The 14,378-nt window shown below is 43.1% G+C and overlaps 1 pseudogene; it reads right to left on the bottom strand.

Annotated features, from left to right (window-relative positions):
• Positions 1 to 574: 574 nt before the first annotated feature.
• On the bottom strand, positions 575 to 1,313 carry LOC148684581 (uncharacterized; annotated as a pseudogene).
• Between the last annotated feature and the right edge of the window lie 13,065 nt (positions 1,314 to 14,378).

Below are 14,378 nucleotides of genomic sequence, written 5' to 3'. Positions count from 1 at the left end.
TGGATCTCCTTTTACCACAGAAAAGGCAATAAATAAAAAAATTTCCAAAGTAAAGCTCTGGGGTGTCCAAGTAAAATCTGTGAATGGCCCACTTAAAAAAACCACCAAGGTTTTTTGGTGTAGTTAATCTGAACACACTACCATCTGGTTTGTTCTCAAGGCCACTGGCATATTTAAACAAACAAACAAACAAACAAACAAACAAACAAACAGACTCCCCTTTTTATATTCATAAAAGAATAGAAGTACAGACATTAGAGCCATTTTGGTTTCACCAAAAATGACAACCTATTTAGCAAGTTCATATCAGAGCACATCAGTCCAGCTGCCCTGAGGTAAAAGTGTTCTTCTATCTGAAGTCGGGGTTTCCCACCACCACTGTGGACTTAGGTGAATATTTGTCCTAGCTCCCACCTCATTTAATTTATCCTTGGCTGATATTCCCATAAATCTGGGCTCGATATCTTCCCATCCTCCTAAACTAAACACCGCTCAGGTTTAATATATGCACATTTGTTGTTGTTTAGTCTCATCTGTGTCCTGAGAAATCTCTATGTGGGACAAGAAGCTACAGTTAGAACTGGATATGGAACAACTGAGGTCTGAGGTCCTGCTTCATTTTCCGGAGCCCCTCGTTGAACCAAGGGGCCTTGTTTCGGCGGGGTTGCAGAGGGCGCTTAGGGGCGATCTCATCGATGGCCGCCAAGAACCAGTTGTTGCAGTCCTCGGGCAAGGTCATCTAATGAGTCGCCAGGGGGAGCAAGGTCCCGCAAGACCTGACAGAATCTATCAGGATCCATCAGCCTTTGCGGGCAAGCCCAAATAGGCGTGCCACCCGAGCAGGGGAGGATCGGCGAGTCAATCTTGGCTTTCAGAGTGTAGTGATCAGACCATGGCACTTCCACAGAGGGGAGCATGATCACATCTATGCCAGCACCAAAGATCAAAACCAACATGTGGCCTGCTTGATGAGTGGGGCCCAAAACAAACTTAGAGAGCCCTAGTTTTGCCATGGAAGTCACTAGGTCCAGAGCCTGTGAGGAGGGGACGGCATCGGCATGGACGTTGAAATCTCCCAAAACGAATAGGTTTGGGAACACCAAGGCCCAGCCTACTGCCACCTCCAGCAGGTCTGACAGGGTGGCTGCTGGTGTGCTGGGTGGTCAGTACACCAGCTAGACAGCCAAGCTCTCCTTAGTGCCCCACGCGAGACCAACACATTCAATGCCAGAGATCGTTGGTTCTGGCAGAGCTCTGAAAGAGCAACCCTCACGGATTAACAAAACTCCTCCCCCCCCCGACCCATAGTCCATGATTGGTGGAGGACAGAGAAACCTGGGGGTGCTATCTCATGTAGGGAGACTACTATGCCTTCCCATACCCAGGTCTCCGTCACGCAAGCCAGGTCAATCCCCTGCGAGACAAAAAAAGTCACACCTGGTGGCGGTTTTATTGCCTATGGACCTGGCATTGCACAACACCAGTGACGGAGGTGGATAATCCCTGCTCGCCCTACCCTCATCCCTCGGGATGGATGGAGCATAGATTGGAAGGGGTTCAAGCATTACTGCAGCTCAAAACCCTTCACCGATAATAATAATAATAATAATAATAATAATAATAATAATAATAATAATAATAATAATTTATTATTTATACCCCGCCCATCTGGCCGGGTTCCCCCAGCCACTCTGGGCGGCTTCCAAAAAAACAGAAATTCTAAAATACAGAAATCCATCAAACATTAAAAGCTTCCCTAAACAGGGCTGCCTTGAGATGCCTTCTAAAGGTCTGGTAATTGTTCTCTTTGACCTCTAGTGGGAGGGCATTCCACAGGGTGGGTGCCACTACCGAGAAGGCCCTCTGCCTGGTTCCCTGTAACTTGGCTTCTCGTAATGAGGGAACCGCCAGAAGGCCCTCGGAGCTGGACCTCAGTGTCCAGGCAGAACGATATCTAACCCCACCGCCATTCCTCCCTAGCCCTTCAACAGTGGGAATCCCCGACCCCATACTAGCCTCTCCAATAGGGGAGTGATATCCCTTCACTAACAAGTCATCCCTGGGCCAGGACTCTCATGTGTTTTTCTTCAGTATATTTTATAAAGGAGTCAGGGAACGCATAATCTTTCTTCTTATGAGGAGATTTCCTGGTCAATCCTTAGAGACCCTTTTGAACTCCTTCCTTGATGGGACTAATAAATCTATTACCAAACACATGGCAAAATATTGAAGTGTGCCATATCTCTTAGACATGCTATGACTTTTAGTTCTTGAACTGTGTCATCCTTAATACGGTAATTTGATCGGCTGAGGCTGCAATTTTGTATTTTTATGTTTTGTGCTTTGTTTATTCATCAGTCAACCATAATAAACATTTGATCACAAGGAAAAAAACCTGGGCACACTGCTCAGAGCACATGGCGATTAGGCCCAGCGCATCTGTGCTACAAGAAGTGGCGCAGCCCACCGTGTGTCCAGATGGTTGTGATAATAGGCCCTAAGAGCTGGTTCACATTTTTATGTGAACCATGATGAAATCCAACACAAATTGATTTGGTGGTATGACATTAAATAACTGGTCTGGTAAACATCTTGCAAGAGCTGAAACTGTAGGATTGTGATAGGAAAGTCCCTAATATTTAGAAAATATGGACATTTCTTCATCCTTGGAAAGAAGAGGGTGAACCCACTGCAAGCCCAGTGGATTTAAGGACCAGAGAAAAGGAGAGGACATAGATGTATTCATTGTTTTTAAGGTGCAGTGTCTAGGATTTCAGGTGGGTGTGCTTATTTGCTCTTACTACATCATACATATTGAAGAAAAGTGATGAACATTATTTATTCCTAGAATGAGGTGGTGAACATATTTATCTATGCGTTACACTATGTTACCAGGTGACCTCCCGTGGGCTCTTAGGTCAGTATGTTCAAGATTAATGAGCCATTGGTTCTCCATTAAAGATATATTTAAGAATGTGCATTTAATTAACATGAGTTATTGTACATGAATTAATGCCATTTTCAACTTATTTAATTTAAAGGAGATAATTTTTTCATTTTCATTCCTAGGAATGGTCTCAGCATTAGTAATCCTAGCGTGGCTGTGCTCAGATATCTGAAGATGTCTGTATCTTCTGAATTTTGTTCTTCTACTGAACGCAAGTTACGAATACATGATAATGGTGATAACTTGGATTAACATTTGCACCAGATCTCTACACCTGTACTGTGCCTAGATCATGGGCAGGCAGAAAGTAGATTTACTGATAGATTTTAAAACAACAACAACATATTTTCATTAGTGTGTGTGTGTGTGTGTGTGTGTGTGTCCAGTGGCACCTTAGAGACCAACTAAGTTTGTTCTTGGTATAAGCTTTCGTGTGCATGCACACTTCTTCAGATACACTGAAATAAGTGTCTGGTGACTTCTGTTTCAGTGTCTGAAGAAGTGTGCATGCACACGAAAGCTTATACCAAGAACAAACTTAGTTGGTCTCTAAGGTGCCACTGGACAATTTTTTAATTCTTTTATATATTTCGACTGTGTCAGACCAACATGGCTACCTACCTGAATATTTTCATTAAAGATTTCTTGGTTTACAAAAGTATGTGCAATGTCTCTTTCTTCAAGTTACTTTTTCTATAGATTTCTGAATTATTGGAAGGATTTCCGGCTCCCAACTGTTTAACTATAGGAGCAACCTTCCCTCTACCTCCTCCAAATTAGGCTACTGAAATGAAAAATGCTTGGAGGGAAAATGAAGCATGGGTTTTTCTGTGAAGGGATTGTGAGTTGAGATTTGCTACTTTAAACAAATTCTTGAGCTGAAGTGCATTCAGAGTATATCTGCCCTTCTAGGTCACTATTTATTTTTCACTTGTCCATTGATAGCCAGCATCAGGGCTCAGGGTCATGTACATTGGAATAAAATCAGTCAAGGCCCTACAGACATCCCGATCTAAGTCTGCATGCTTTTGCTTTGCCTCTTCTATTTCCTGAAAACTCTACTCTGCAGTATATTACCACTTCTCACCTGCACTGGAGCCTAGACTAAAGGGTTGCTCAAATTAGTTGCATACCATTTAGCCAACCAGCATGCTAAGAAACTTATTGTTGTTTAGTCATTTAGTTGTGTCCGACTCTTTGTGACCCCATGGACCAGAGCACGCCAGGCACTCCTGTCTTCCACTGCCTCCCGCAGCTTGGTCAAACTTATGTTTGTAGCTTCAAGAATACTGTCCAACCACCTCGTCCTCTGTCGTCCCCTTCTCCTAGTGCCCTCAATCTTTTCCAACATCAGGGTCTTTTCCAAGGATTCTTCTCTTCTCATGAGGTGGCCAAAGTATTGGAGCCTCAGCTTCAGGATCTGTCTTTCCAGTGAGCACTCAGGGCTGATTTCCTTAAGAATGGATAGGTTTGATCTTCTTGCAGTCCATGGGACTCTCAATTCAAAAGCATCAATTCTTCAGTGATCAGCCTTCTTTATGGTCCAGCTCTCACTTCCATACATCACTACTGGGAAAACCATAGCTTTAACTATATGGACCTTTGTCGGCAAGGTGATGTCTCTGCTTTTTAAGATGCTGTCTAGGTTTGTCATTGCTTTTCTCCCAATAAGCAGGCATCTTTTAATTTCATGACTGCTGTCACCATCTGCCATGATCAAGGAACCCAAGAAAGTAAAATCTCTCACTGCCTCCATTTGCCAGGAGGTGATGAAATCTACAGATCTGAAAAACATACCCAACTCTGATCTTGTCCCTCCTTGTTGAAAATCCATCCCTCCAGCTTTAGCATTCTTCCAGCTGTTGCAGCTAAAGTGTGGGGCCAGCAGAAAGCATTAGTAACCAGCACACAGCTGCTTCTGGGTGCTATCAAAAGACACCACTTATAATAATAATAATTGTAGTATTTGAGGTTCTCCCATAACAAGACAAGAAGAAGAAAGGGGAGGACACCTTAGACTTCTCTGCCTCCTTAGTGCTCTTTGCATTGCTCTTTCTCATTCCTGGAAAGCCTCTTCTCTTCCCGGAGGGGAGGTGTTGTGAGCGGGAATCACTTCCCACATCTGCAGGGAATTGGAGTCCTGGGCCTGCATCACACACTCCAGCCAGCCAATCTGGTGGGCTGGTGGGCGTGGTTTAGCCATTTAAAACAGCTGCGGGCCCTACAAGCTCCTCCTTCTTGTTCCCACCTTCCTCGGATCACCCGCCTGCTCTCCCTTTAGGCTTTGCCTCAGCACCTGACCTTGCTATGGACCTCAGTTGGTCGCCTTGGTTGCCCAAGGGGCCTGGTAGGAATTTTTTCCACTTGGCAGATTGGCTCTAGCCACTTGGTTTTTCGCCTACCTTGTAGCAAATAGTCACAACTTTGTAAAGTTTGGTGGTTAGGCACTGGAAATGTGTGTTGGAGGGGAGGTTGTGGCCATCACCTACCCCTCCCCTTTAAGGGTATTCCATTAAAGGAATCCCTCGGTAGCGGTTCCTGTCCAATGCCCAGGTGGTGGCTAGCCCCATGGCACTACCCCCAGTGACTCTAGGGCAGGCATGTCAAACCTGCGGCCCTCCAGATGTTTTGGACTACAGTTCCCATCTTCCCCAACCACTGGTCCTGCTAGCTAGGGATCGTGGGAGTTGTAGGCCAAAACATCTGGAGGGTCGCAGGTTTGACATGCCTGCTCTAGGGGAAAGCTTCCAGTTGATTTGCATCAGCAAGCTCCCCCTACAGGTTGTTAAGCCTTGTGTGACTCCCTGCAGAGCGAGCTGGAGTCAAGGATAGTCTGATCAGATCCAATGCCTAAGCCAATACCACTCACATTCTGTAATCAATAAAGTTGTGTCCTTTTTTAGCCCATTATCCTAAAATACTTGTGTCCATGTGTCTTATTTCATCACAAAGCGGGGAGCGGGGCCTTGACTCACAACCTATTTTTGCTCTTATTCTATCCACCCCCTGCATTATCCTCAGACTTGTGATGGTGGCACAGTTCCACAAGTTTTGTTGTATCCCCAGGCTCCTCTTGCAAACCATTTTAGCTACCTGCTACATTGCACTGCACCTCTTTTGTGGATGTATTTACCACCTTAACATAAACGTAATAGAACAGTCATAATATCCAGATTCTCATTTTCATTTATTAAAAAAGAATAAGTGTCTAGTATATGTAGTGTCTACTATATGTAGAGCTATGAGGGAAGCAGTACGAAACAGTCTCATTTGTTTTACGAGAAGCTACTCTGCTCCCACCTGTGTGTTTAGCCAATGACTGACATTTAGGAAAGCAGATCTAGCCAATTAGACAATGGGAAAGCAGTAATGAAAACCCATTGTCTCTAGAGAAGAAGTTTCTTGGTTTGTTTTAAAGCCCCCCCTTTCCCTGTTGATCCCGTGCGAGGAGTAATTGTTGTTCATAGAAAGCAATTCAGGTATCCAGGATTTTAGTCTAAAAACAAAAGATAGCAGCAGAGACAGGAGTTTGGGAGCTTTTGAAACTGTATTTTGTTTCCTAGAAAACAAAGTGCTTTTGTTTCTGCATTTGTAAACATTTTAAAAATTACTCTGCTGGGCATGCATGCATACTGTTATGAGTTGGGGGGCGGGGCGCGAGGAAGTAGGCTGTATGCGAGATCCTTTTAACACCTTCTGACCCTTCTAACACTGAAGTCTGGAGGAGGTGCTAGAAAAAGAAATGGAAGTTTCAGCAATGATTAAGGACATCTGGGTGCCAGGTCTACCCATAGGTTGCCAGCAAGTTTATCCTTTGAAAAACAATGGATTGATAGTCCTGGAATTCAAGGTTCTCAGAGACAAAGTCTACCCAGGCCTTGCCGCTGCTCAGTTACTCGATTTGCCAACAATGGTAGACCTGTTCTCTGAGAACCCTGCATTCCAGGACTATCAAGCCATTGCTCTTCAATAGGTAGACTTGCTGGCAACCTATGGGTAGACCTGGCATAAATATGCATTTTTATTTATTTATTCTGAATATGTACTGTGGGCTTTCTGTGGACAACCGTACTCCCTACTTCTATTTCCCAGAAATAAGCATGAACAGGAAAATCAAAGCAACTTGATGATCTAGATATAGTAGGGAACTTATCCACCATATAATAGGAAGGAAATGGCATATATTATTTGCTTCGAAACCAGTTCTGTTATTGCTCCCTTGTAGAGCTAACTGCAGACTATGCAACACCCTGCCAGCCAGCTCGCCTGCCAGCCAAGAATTACAATAATCCAATATGAGGAGGTCATGAGAACATGAATCTAATGAATCTAGACTAATAATTACAGCTCATTTAATTACCTCTGAGATAATAGCAGGAGTTGTAATTTTTTTGTAATTGATGTTGCTGACACCCTTGCACCTTTTAAGTTGCATTAGTTATAAAATCTGCCATGTTAATGTTTAAGTTGATAAAAAATGTCACAAATTAATGGAACAGAAGAGTCTCTAAATGCCAAGGAGGTCTTTGAGGAGTTGATAGGAGGATATTTTAAAACATTTGTACTGCTCAAATTGACGCGCCACATGATGGATGAGCAAATCAAGATGCTGTTCCTCCAAGGTGTTTATTATGAGAATACTCGCTATAACTTTCCATTAAGTTTCTTAACAGAAATTATACTTTTTTTAATTTTTATATCATTGATAGTTAATGAAAATGGATGCATTAGACTCGGCCACAGACATCCACTCCTCTGATAAACACGGCTGCAATAGGGCCTTGTACTGACTGAAAACCTGCTCTCCTCACTTCACATGCCCACTAAGTTTCTGAATCACTCTGAATGTTACATGTTTGCATGTAGGAGTTGGCATATTCATATGCTTAAACGCTTTTGTGTGAGCAGAGCTGTATCATCAGATTTTGTATGGCCACATAGCAGTATGGGCTTGTGCTATTTCACCAGAGTAGCCTCAGGTCCTTCCAGAGATATTACTCTTTTAACTGCTACGGTAGTTACACTTTTTGAAAGGGCTTTTTAAAGATTATTGCATGCTTTTAATTATGGCTGTTTTAGCGGCATTTTTTAATTGTGTATTTTAATCATGTGGCAGGTGTTTTTATTTTATACTTCTAAACCACTTAGAAGCTATTTTGGTATGTAAAGCGATATATAAATTAATAAATCACCACCACCACCACCGCCACAGCGCAGAGTGGCTGGGGTAACCCAGTCAGATGGGTGGCATATATATATATTTAGGAATTTTAGCTGCTGACATTCCAAAGGAACAGAAAAGACTTTTAATGTACATGACAACAGCCACACAGATGTTACTAGCCCAGAGATGGAAAGTAGCCAAAGTCCCTACCAAGGAAGAATGGCAAATTAAACTGTTGGATTGTGCCGAAATGGCAAAACTGACCAGAAAGCTCAGGGACCAAGAAGACAAAAACTTCAACAAAGAGTGGGGAATTCATCTTGGAGACCACCGTAAGCAGATGAGAACATTAGTAGGATTGCAATAATACTTGTAATGTAGCAAATACTATGGAGATAATGGAGTGATATAAAATATGGACTAGTGAATATGCAGTTGAAAAGGTTGACAATAGGACCCATGGAGGGGAAGGTGGGAAGTCAAGAGATTCAGAGGAATCTTTAAATACGGACGTCTAGGGATGTACTGTATTGTTATAATTTTATACTTGTAAAATCAAATAAAAATATTTCAATAATAATAATAAGCAGGTTTAGTAGTCATTTCCTCTGACCAGCGAAGCCATATGGAGCCTGAGAACTGAAGTTTGGGAAAGGGGCGGGGCAGAATGGACAGGATGAGAGCTTAGTAACAGAATTCTTGAGCACATTTGCCATGGAAACTCCAGTTCTCAGAAAGGGGAAAGGTAAAGTTGTCAATTGTATATCTAATATGGGAGCCAAACGAGATCTAACATTTAATGCTGGGGGGGGGTGTAGAGGTGGTATCTGGGGCTGTATCACAAGGGGAAAAGTTTTATCTAGTTTGTACTTAGTTTGTATCCAATTTGTATCCAGACCAAGGATGGGGGAAACTGTGACCCTACTGATTTTCCTCGATTCCCACTCCCATCAGTCTCGTGCCCAATGGTCAGGAATAATCGGAGTTGTAGCCCACCAACACCTAGAGGGCCAAATCTTCCCCACCCCTGATCTAGACTTTGTCGGAGTAGACCTATCAATTTCAATAGGTCTACTCTCAGTATGACAGAAGCTGAATCCAGTCCTCTTTCTGCTGCAGTGCTGATCCGATGCGCTGCCCAGATGTTCATTTAAAAGTAAAAATGCTTTCACACATTCTAATTAAATGTACAAAGGGGGAAAACTGCAACAAAATGTTGTAGCATAGAACGTTTATTTCACAGTCCCTGCCAGCCACACTCTCTTCTGCAATACTCCATTCCTTCCCCACAGCAACTGACACTCAATGTCACTGGACTGTTTTGAATGGGGCTCAAAATGACATGGTCATCATGGCTTCACCGTCAAGACATTGAAGCAATAATTGTATTTTGGTGTTTCATACTTACTAGAATGCTTTCATTTTTAGAGCAATTGCAGACCATGGCCACCTACCTCCCGTTTTCTCCTCTTCCTTTTTCGAAGACTAAAAATGCTCGTTATTTTTACCAACACCAACTGTTCCGTGGCAGGTCTTTCCATGGTGGCACCTCACCCCACCCTGCATTCCATGACAGGATAACCACCTTTTCTGTGGCCACAGAAAGGAAGAGCTGAAGGAAATGAAGGAAGTCAGGAGACCTGTGCAATAAGAAATGCCCTGTGAAGCTTGGGAAAGTTTGTGAGCAGGTTCTCTGAGCATGCAGAAGGTATTTAGTAGGTGCGGAACTCTGTGCTCAGATTCCCCTTCTGTTTCAGCAGCCTATTCAGGATGCAGAATTATCTGAGTATGTCAGTCTCGGGATTTTGCAAAATCTCATTGAAACAAGATAGAAGAGATGAGGATGAAGGAGAATCCTGATATTGTAACGATGGTCTTTAACCTTTAAATCTAGGCTCTTTCTCAAGAGGGTAAAAAAAAAAAGCTCTTGATTGTTGCCTTTGGGATCAATCCTGCCTCAGCGCTCAAAAGACCTTTTTTGTTATTCAGTGGGAACATGACCAGGTCTATGTTTCTAATGGAGCTTGAAATTAACCCAACTTTATATTCTTGCTTTTTGCACTAGTATTATCAGCATCATCACAAATTTAGGAGTACGGTTTTGCTAGCTAGCTCATTTTCTATCTGCTGACTTCATAACAACAAAAGCAAGTATTGCAGTTTAAGGTAATGGTGGGGTTGAGAGCCTCCTGATTTGCCTTACAATTAGCTGGCTTTTTGTGAGCTTGTGCAGTCTTCCCAAGAGTCCTCTGAGGAAGCTTGGGAAGCCTTCATTAAGCCCATGAAAGTCCCCTACTTATCAGGCCCCAGCAAATTACCGGTACTGATGGAAGGCAAGAACCAGTGGATGCAGAGGGCTGGGTGGTTAGAGTGGGAAACCTACAGCCCTCTAGATGTTGCTGAATTAAAGCTTCCATTAATCCCCACCAGGATAGCCAATAGTCAGGGATAATGGGAGCTGGAGTCCAGCAATATCTGGAAGACCACATGTCCCGTCCCCCTGCCATATGGACCTCATTCTTAACACCGGGATGCTCTTAAATATGCTCAGGAATGGGTACAGATACCAGACTGATTTTGATTCCAGTGCCTTCCAGTTCAGGAGCGTATAGACTAGGGTGAGACCTACAACTCATCTGCCATCACCATCCAGCATTACCTAAATAGAAGGGTAAATCTGCTTGGAAAAGGGGATACTGACAAGGAGGTGGGGATGGTGGCAGGGCTATTCAGAACCAAGCCTAAATTTCAGAAGCATTTTGGACTCAGGTCATCATTGGCATTAGACTTCTGAACACGCCACAGTGTCACATTGACCACCATTACTAGTTTCAGATAATGGCAGTTGTAGCAGTCATATGCTTTTTGGAAAACATACTGAAAGGTACTGAAAGAGCATTGAGAAGTCAAATACATGGATAGAAGCAGCCCAGAGAAGAATGTTGCAATCCCAACCTCGATTTTTCCACTTTCTATAAAAAATAAGGTATATTCCGCTAGTCTGAATTTTTCTTGGAAGTCTAGAGATTTCAATCTCTATTCATATTGTTATACGACTGTTCTACAGTTGAATATTTGCTTTATTGGATAATATGGTATCCTACCAACATATTTTTATCACATGGCAAAGAAGAGTTGTGATATAAGAACTGCCCTGTAGTATGGCAAAGTAGTCATGAGTGGAGGGCTAGGGACCCTACCTGGAAGCCAAGATGGAGCAATGCACCAGTTGCTGCCAGAAGGCTGCCCATTTGCAGCCCATGCCAGAACAGGGTTAGGCAGAAGGTAGACGGAGATCTGCTGGGAGATCTTTGGATAATTTACAGTAGATCAGCCAAGGGTTTCTTACTCAGAGATGCCTAAGAACAGCAACAATTAATGTTCTCCACCCCTCCAAATTGGATGGTTGAAAAGAATGCTAGAAGTAGATCTTTGTGTGGAAGGACTTGTGAGCATGATTCCAGTACTGTTCAAAGATTCCAGGGCAGAGCAGGAGCTTAATGGTGGCTGACCCGGGTCACTATTTTGTACTTGACTCAAAAATTGGGGGGAGGAGGAGGGGGGGAGGAAGTCCTGTGAACCTGATGTCTGCTCATCCCTGTGCTAGAAAATGTAAATACCTTTCTCTGAGTATTTCCAGGGTTCCTAGATAGCTGCAGTTGATGCATCTGGCCTGCCATAGCTAATGCACTTTGCACAACTACGGTTGTCCAGGATGCAACAGTGAGCATTGAAAGTCAACTTTCAGGGGTGGTTAGCAGTGCTTTTCACTGTGCCCAAGAAATGAAAAGGCTTGCAAGCATTTGTTTTAGATTTAGATGAAGGGATGGCAGCTGGCTCCTTTTAAACGAAGTTCAAGTCCTGCAAATATGTCCTTATAGAGTGGCCTCTGATATCTGATGAGGCAAGAGGCTTCAAGTTCTGCAGCCTTTCACCTTGCCTTCTGGCAGGGATGGACCAGCTGCTCTAGGTTCTCTTTAGTCTCTCTATAGCCTTTTGGGAACAATTCAAGGATCTGGTTTGGCATATAACAGGTACAAATTAGAGACAAAGGGCACATCCCAGTGCACTTTTAAGTGCACTTACAGTATATAGATGTCAGTGAATTGCACCCACGCACCATGCTTAAAGCAGGCAAATAGGCCTGATATTAGTCATTATTTCACAGCCAAGAAACAAACGAGCCCGTTAGACTAGACAAAAGAGAAACTGAGAAATTCTGTCTTGCCTCAGAATTATTCAGAACAAGTGATGTGCGGTTTCTGTCTCGCACAATCTAATAAGCTGATATTTGCAAGGTGATTTCTAAGCCTCAAACATCAGTACTGGGAGGGAACAAACAACACTTCAGCTTACTATAACACCAATAATTGGTTTTCTAGAAAGTAGTATTTTAAGAATCATGTGTCTGGCACCAGAATACAGGTCCCAACAGAACACTTGTTTGGGAAAGGGCAGTATGTCAGTGATAAGAGTATCTGACTTGCACACAAAAGGTTCTGGGTTCGATCCCTGACATTTCCAGGTAGGGCTAGGAGAGATTGGTGCCTGAAACTTTGGAGATCTGCTATCAATCGGTTTAGACCAGTGTTTCTCAAACTTGAGTCTACAGCTGTTTTTGGACTACAATTTCCATCATCCCTGACCACTGGTCCTACTGGCTAGGGATGATGGGAGTTGTAGTCCAACAATTTGGGAAACACTGGTTTAGACAGTCCTGAGTTAGATGGATCAAGATCTGACAAAGTATAAAGCATCTTCCTAAATTCCCCAATTTTACTGTATGTTGTTTTTATTGTTATTTATTTATGCTGTGTAGGTGGAATTAACATTTTGGGCGACAAAATGTTAAAGTGGTGAAATCGTCACAATTCCCAAGAACTTGTTTCACATCATTATCCTAAGCAGTCCACAGCTTCTGTTTTCAGATCTAAATTAAAAGGTGGCGTTGATTCAACAAAACGAAACAGAGAGAGAAGCCACATGAAACCCACAGAACTGGAAAACTGCCACACTGCGCAGTTATATCTGGGATGAGAAACACCACAGGAATTGCACTGAGATCTCAATCATTCATATTTCCTTCATTCTGCAATTCTCTGTTCCTACCATCTCTTCAGTTTCCAAACTGGGAAACATCTTGGGAAGATGTGAGGGGAGATAGCATATGGAAGAGAATTATCCTCCGCATGCAATACTTTCTCTGAGCTCTTGCAAATCCAGTATGATGATTTGTGGCACAGGGGGTCAGGAATGGGCAGTCCAGTCACCAGCTGCCAACTTTCACTTTACTATCAAACACATTAAATTAGATATGATCCCAGAAAATAAGAGGACAGTACAGTATCTGAACATAGTAATGGAACAAGCAGCAAGATTATATAGTGTAAAATATTTGAGCAATCCAATTCCCCTTTAGATCTCTTTGTGATTTTCTGTAGACTGTTTTCTTTATTTTCTAAAGAGTTTTATCCCACTTTCTTCTGCTATGGAACCAAAGACAGGGCCCACCCCTCCACTTGTGAAAGAAGACACAAATTTGCATACACCACAAAGCATATTCAGATGTTATGCTAATCTGGATCACTCTTTTGCATAAACTACACTGGGCCCAGAAAATCCCGTTGGCACCCCAGGATTATTTCTGTGCCACCACCTCAACCGCTCTGTTGGTGACGTTCCAAATTCTCTTAGAATCACCCTCACATAAATAATATGTTTGTCAGTAACCTGAAGCACAAAGACCGCATCAGCATGGAAGACTTTCAAGAGTATAAATCTGACAGGCGCAGGGCTACAATTAAAACAGAAGGTTAGATTTATTCCTCAGAAATCAGAGATCGCACAACATTGAAACATAAAAGGGAGAAAATATTCCTGAATGGAATAAAATCTCTCTCTCTTTCTCTTTTGCAGAGTAAAGACTGCTTAGTGTTTTCAGTGGCAGCAGCAGTTGTGGACCAGCCCAGCTCCGGAAAAGCCAAAACACCCTCCTGCATGACTGGCTGACTGGGGGGAGTTGGGACTTTGTAGCAATTTTAAATTTGAAGTGGCTAATCATGGCCAACCAAGAAGGTAGGCAGACCTGGGCAAGCCTGGGTTCATTCAGGCCTGCCTACAGTCTGTTGAAACCAACTGTGCTCAGAGGCATAAGTGCAGTCAGTCATCGGACATCCCGCCCGCCCTGCATATTTTGGCCCTGCCCAAAGGAAAGCAGACAGCGCATGTGCATGGCCTTGCTATGGAACTAATGGGTTGCCGTATTCA

Source organism: Zootoca vivipara, chromosome 9, assembly GCF_965207765.1.
Source record: "Zootoca vivipara chromosome 9, rZooViv2.hap1.1, whole genome shotgun sequence".
NCBI classification, from domain to species: Eukaryota; Metazoa; Chordata; class Lepidosauria; order Squamata; family Lacertidae; genus Zootoca; species Zootoca vivipara.
This window is presented reverse-complemented; position numbering and strand designations above follow the sequence as displayed.